Source organism: Podarcis tiliguerta (genome assembly GCF_965153285.1).
Source record: "Podarcis tiliguerta genome assembly, chromosome: 17".
Taxonomy (NCBI): domain Eukaryota; kingdom Metazoa; phylum Chordata; class Lepidosauria; order Squamata; family Lacertidae; genus Podarcis; species Podarcis tiliguerta.
In genome coordinates, this window is record NC_139550.1 from 12,288,680 (window position 1) to 12,295,249 (window position 6,570).

The 6,570-nt window shown below is 43.6% G+C and overlaps 1 long non-coding RNA gene across 1 annotated transcript in view; it reads right to left on the bottom strand.

The window, feature by feature from the left end:
• Positions 1-6,570, bottom strand: part of LOC310668040 — a 1,372,673-nt gene that overhangs the window by 657,543 nt on the left and 708,560 nt on the right. The gene's annotated exons all lie outside the window — the stretch shown is intronic.

Consider the following 6,570-nt stretch of genomic DNA (forward strand, 5'->3'; position numbering starts at 1 on the left):
GAGCTTTTCCTCACAGAGGGCTGGTCTTAACATATTGTGTGCATCGCTCTGTAGAATCAACATGACAACAGCACCTTGTCCCAGTTGGACAGTGCTGGTAATCTTGGTGAGGAATTTCAGCACTAAGGCTTGTGAGAGCTCCTTCCCTCCCTCTCCCACTCTGTAACGGAACAAGAGGATGGGATTAATTAGCAACAAACCCCACTGCTAGTCATGCAAATCAGCTTTGCAGTAGCTAACGCTGGTAAATCTCAGCAGCAAATTAAACAAAGGCCTTAAATATACAGCCCCCAGCAAATGTTTTCTTATAAGGATTTGAATCCAAGGCAGTTTTATTTTATTTTATTTTATTTTGAGTAGTCCTTCCAAGCCACCATCTAACTAGTGATCTTCTTTAGAGGCAACCCACTTCACTTTGGGGCCTAAGGCTGAAAAACAAAATGAAGCATCCTGGGGGAAAAAATATATCAAATTATTGGGAATGGTTCCTTTTTTCATGGTACCTTTAGGTTTCCTGCTTGAGGCAGACTGTGTCACCCTGAAGATTTGTCCTCCTCCTTTCCATCCTGTTTTTGTATTTTAAATTCACAAAAGAAAGAAGGACAGGGGAGGGAGAGGCTACATATTTGGAAATGGAATAAATAATAATAATAATAACGAAGGATTCCAGCAGGATTTGAAAGAAGAAGGGGAAAAGCAAAGCCCCAAACACAACTATAACCACCAATGTGGTTTTGGCATTTCTTATCACTCTCCTGCAGAGGCTCTAAAACTCTTATCTCGATAGACCAGATTACTTGGCTGATCTCCTCTCCATGCTGAGTAGAAATCAAACGGCCTGTTTTACCACTGTCAGCAATTTGCACATTCCCTATCCCGATAAATCAATTAATGGGATGCAGGCTGATTCATTCCGTCCCTCTTTCATTCAGTGTGCCTTTCTTTCTCTGCCTTGCCCACCCTCCCTCCCTCCCACCCGTGTTTTAATACCATCTAAGAGTCCTTAGTTAGAAGAGGACTTGTTCGCATTGCAGGTGCAAAGCCTTCAGCTCCGCAGCCTAACACCAATAAACCCTTTCTGCCCTCCTCAGGGCTTCCCTTTGTCAAAATACTTTCTCCCTTTGTCATTTCCACCCCCTTCCCCTCGTCCTTTTCAGACGTACAGCACCATGCAGCTAATCTGATTATGCTAATTTGTACTTCATGATGCCAAACACGGTAATGGGATCCAGGGAGGGTGCCCCACGCAGGGGCTGGTGGGACGACGGTGGCAGCAGCAGCAACAATGGAGGACAATGCGCCTGCGAGTCAGTTAACAATAAAACATCTTCTGTCTCGGAAGACAAAGCTCACTCTGGGAAGCCTGCAAAGCTCTTGAGAATTTAGAGTGGTCCAAGCAGGCCGCTGTTAAATTGGGTAGGAAAGGTGTGGGGCACTGTGTTTGTTTCCTCTTGCAAGTTCTTTTCCTTACTTTAAACAATAATAGAAAAAGTCTAATCTTTGCCACTGTGCATAGCATTGCACAGCCAATAGCTGCTTCTGCAGCAGACAGCATGTTATACTTCCTTAAGCATGTGTCCAACACCATTCATTGGAAAAATGGGACCAACTTGTGACTGCTTATTTTCTTAATACGGTACCTTCTCTCAGCATGTAACCCAAAGTGACTTACCTGTGGTTCCCAGGTAGTCACTCATCTGGAAAAGGACCAGACCTGTTTAGGTTCTGCAATGTGGCATCCTCATGTGCCTGGGTCTGTAAAATATACACATTGGGTTGTATCAATCGCTGTGTGTGAGTGGTCATGTTGTGCGGATGCCTGATTATCATCTTCCAAAGCAACTACTCTACTCCGAACTTGAGAATGGTAAGCATAATGCTGGTGGTCAACAAAAGAGGTTCAAAGACTTTAAATCTTTAAAAATGTAGTATGAACACTGAGAACTGGAAAACACTGGCCTGCGAGCGCTCCAATTGGAGAACAGCCTTTACCAAAAATGTCATGGGCTTTGAAGACGCTCAAACTCAGGACGAAAGGGAGAAATGTGCTAAGAAGAAAGCACGCTTGGCAAACCCTCACCATGATTGACTCCTGCCCAGAAAGATATGTCCCCAATGTGGAAGGATGTGTGGATCCAGAATTGGCATCCACAGTCACTTATGGACTCACTTTTATGGAAGACAATCTTACTCGGCTATGAGTGATTGCCAATGAAGAAGAAGTGAGTGCACTACACTTGGGCAATGGGACATCTTCTTCTTCCTACCCCCCCCATTTTTTTTAGGGTGTGCATGGGTAGGGGGACTGCTGGAGAGAAGAAAGGGTTCCATTGCACAAGCAGAAGTCTGTTGCATGAACACGATGGCAGAATTGGATGTATCCCACAAATTACAGGCAGGCAGCTGAAAGTGTGACCAGTTATTTCAAATGAAAAGGCGGACTTCAGCTTTCCTCCCTTTGCAGCTACATGGCCATTTGATGAATCTCTCTACAGGTTACCCCAAAAAAGGGAGAGAAAATGGAATTGGGAGTTCTAGATGAACAGTCAGACTGCATACCCTTAATAAGAAACAGGTGTTTTGAGCAAATGTAAGAGACAAAGGTTGTTACATAGATGATGTAACACAGATGATGAAGGGAGCGGGTGGCGTTGTGGTCTAAACCACTGAGCATCTTGGGCTTGCTGATCAGAAGGTTGGCCGTTCAAATCCCCACGACGGGGTGAGCTCCCGTGGCTAGGTCCCAGCTCCTGTTAACCTAGCAGTTCGAATGCACACCAGTGCAAGTAGATAAATAAGTACCACTGCGACAGGAAGGTAAACGGTGTTTCCGTGCACTCTGGTTTCTGTCACGGTGTTCCGTTGTGCCAGAAGCGGTTTAGTCCTGCTGGCCACATGACCCAGAAAGCTGTCTGTGGACAAACACCGGCTCCCTCAGCCTGAAAGTGAGATGAGTGTCACAACCCCAGTCACCTTTGACTGGACTTAACCATTCAGGGGTCATTTACTTTTTCCTTTTACATAGATGATAGGGGATAGGTGAGGATTTACAAACTACAGGGCAGGTTAGTCGATTGGATGTGCACTACATTAATAAGAGTTATTTATTTATACGTTTGTATATATACACTCACGTGCCTACAATCTAGGGCTTTGGGATCCACCAACAGAAATCTCTCTTAACTATCACCAGAGGGAATGGTGCAGAACCTTGCAATCTGCTGTCAAGCGACAGCTCTGGAAAAGCTGTAATGTGCTACCTAACTGGCTTGTCCCTCTGTACCATTGGAAATCTCCTTTTGATCTTTTCTCTTTAACAATTTGTTTGAAAACAAAGCTACACTTCCTCCACAATCCATTTCTCTCCAATCCTCTTTCCCCCTTCTTTAGACTGCAAGTCTATGCTCTTCCACTGTGTCTTTTGTTATTAAAAACACGCACATACATACCCATACCCATAAGTAGATGACTGTAAGTACTATACAAAGAACAAACACGCCATAGATGAACTTCTGCAAATTGGTTCAGCTCTCATTCCTGGGCTGGCTACTTGCAATTCCATTGCCTTTGCTACAGAACTGCCTTTGTGCCTTTTCATATCTGCTCTGCCCAGCTTTTACTGACCTTGGCTCCTCACCATCCCTCCTCTATTGTCATGCTACTGACAGTCTTTCTATCAGAAACCAGGTTCCCATTGAGCCAACTTGACCATAATAATTGCTTTAAATATGTATCGATTGTAAAATGGGACACCCTAATCTGACCCAATCCAAACTTGGTATAGGCGTGTATTCTTTCCTGATGGGCTAAGCTTCTGGGACAATGTCAGCTTTGCCTTTAAAAACAACAACAACAACCAATGTTTCTGAAATGTTTACAAGGAAACATAAAGGCCCCTAAAGAAGGTATGTTTGGGCCTGAACAATCAAGATGGATGTTGGCTAATATGGACCAAAAGTAATAAGAAGTTTGATGAGTTGTAGCCGAAACAGGAAGCAAGCTCATCAAAGAATGTAACTGTGCATATTCATATCAGCAAATAACAATTCAGATGTGTTTTTAAAATATGAAACAGGGGGCATGGAAACTACCTAAAAGAATTCCTGCGGCCAGTTATTCTTTGTGGGTCAGGCACTGGTCCCAATTGCATCTCACATCCCTGGGCAGTAAATTGAGCTCACTGAACCATGCATACCTCTGACACCTTCTACAGGTATTCCCCAAGTATCTCATATGTGTCAGTTGTGACTCTGCTACTTTGGATTGGTGTAAGGGGGAAAGGGATTTTTTCAGCTTTTATAAAATTAAAAATCCAAATGGGCCCCCTTCCAGTTGTGAAAAAGTATGGGAAAAAAGATCCCATGTATAATTGAAGACAAAACGTGGACAAACTGTGGTCTACCTACTTTGGGAAGACAGTTTCACCTAATATTGAAGAGACTGTCAGAAAAATCTTACATCGGTTGTACAGGATGCCAGTGCAATTGGCTTGCATGACTTTCACAATCAGTTTCACAAATCTGTGTCCAAGAAGAAAGCAACACCCGGAAACAGCTGGGATGAACAGCAAATTTACTTCTAAAAGACTGCAGCTAAGGAGAAAGTCATATTTATGAAAAAGGAGAATCTGGATAAGTTTGAAGACATCTTTGTAAGGCTTTTCCAACCTTCTTGGGGACTGAGAGAGTGTGCCAGAACAGCTCTGATTACCTGGGGCAGCTGGAATCTCAGACAAAAAAAAACTCCTTCCTTTCTTCAGTTATTTTCCTTATGAGTAAAATTGTGAACAAACTGTTTACAGTAGCTTGAATCAACTTTGGTAGGATTAGCAAAGACCAGATATAATTTATTTGCCATCCAGACTGGGCCCTAGGCTGCCAGTGATCCACCTCCATCCTAAACTACCTGGTAACTCTTTCCTCTTCCCTGTACTTCCTCAATTTAGGAAATCAGGCAGAACTTTATTTACATTTCTTAGACATGAATGTGATGCCACTCAGTGGATAAAAAGCAGTATTGCAAAGAGCTAAGTGATGTGCTTTCATGCTTCCCATATGAGTATGTCAGATATTGTTATATATCTGACCTTGGTAAGCATTCTTAATATTAATTATGAATATTGTGGCACCATAAAGAGTAAATAAATCATTGGAGCATAATAATTAGAATGGGCATTTCCCCTAAATTTTAGAACTCAGTTTCTATAGCTATTAACTATTGTAAAGATAAAGGTAAAGGACCCCTGGCAGTTAAATCCAGTCTTGAACAACTCTGGGGTTGCGGCGCTCATCTCGCTTTACTGGCTGAGGGAGCCGACATTTGTCCACAGACAGTTTTTCTGGGTCATGTGGCCAGCATGATTAAGCCGCTTCTGGCGAAACCAGAGCAGCACACAGAAACGCCGTTTACCTTCCCACCGGAGCGGTACCTATTTATCTATAGTGGTTCCTCGGGTTAAGAACTTAATTCATTCTGGAGGTCCATTCTTAACCTGAAACTGTTCTTAACCTGAAGCACCACTTTAGCTTATGGGGCTTCCCGCTGCCGTCACGCTGCTGCTGCGTGATTTCTGTTCTCATCCTGAAGCAAAGTTCTTAACCCGAAGTAATATTTCTGGGTTAGCGGAGTCTGTAACCTGAAGCGTATGTAAACTGAGGTACCACTGCACTTGCACTTTGACGTACTTTCAAACTGCTAGGTTGGCAGGAGCTGGGAACAAACAACAGGAGCTCACCCCGTCACGGGGATTTGAACTGCCGACCTTCCGATCGGCAAGCCCTTAACCTTGATGGTAAACTCCAGTACTGGGAGTCCAGTCTTCCATTTTTTCCTGATCATTCTACAGGCATTTAGCTGGGTTCTCTCTCTCATTCTCTCTCCCCTGCCTTTTTGTCCTGTCAGGAGGCAAAGATTGCAGTGATGGGGGAAGTTCTGTTTCTTCAACGAGTATTTACTAGACGGGGATGGGAAAGGGACAATTCCTTGTGCTCCCTCCAATCTCCCACACGAATGTGCGTATTTATCACCCCCAAAAGGTTTGCTGGGTCAAAGCAAGAAGTTTGTGGCCTACGAAATAGTCCTCTTCATAAAATCAATATTCATGTTAACATAATATGTGAGGAAGCATTATGGGGATGAGGGTGCCAACTTCCCTCCCCTCCTGTTCCACTCCAAATCCCCCAGAAAATTGGTTTTCTAAAATGTATAGGAAGCTCTCCACTTCAGATGACCACCTTCCACCTGGTGGTAAAAGGCAGCAGTGATGGGTTGTGGTGGATCTATTCACTACTCTTGTGTTAAGTTAAACACTAATGCTGAACACTTAAAGAGGGATAGTAATAGACTGATAGAAAAATGTAGCAAAGAGTGCAGTTCCGGAACAGCTACTGGAGGAACATAACCCCCATCTTGGACCTACCCCAAAGACTTCAAGTTGCTCATCTTAATGTCAAGCTCCTCTTAATGTCAAGCTGCTACTTGACAGCTCTGTAGCCTGCCAATTCCCCACACCCTATACTGTAAAAACCCAGCTTAATACTTGTAGACAGATCAACAAGTAGATGGCAAATG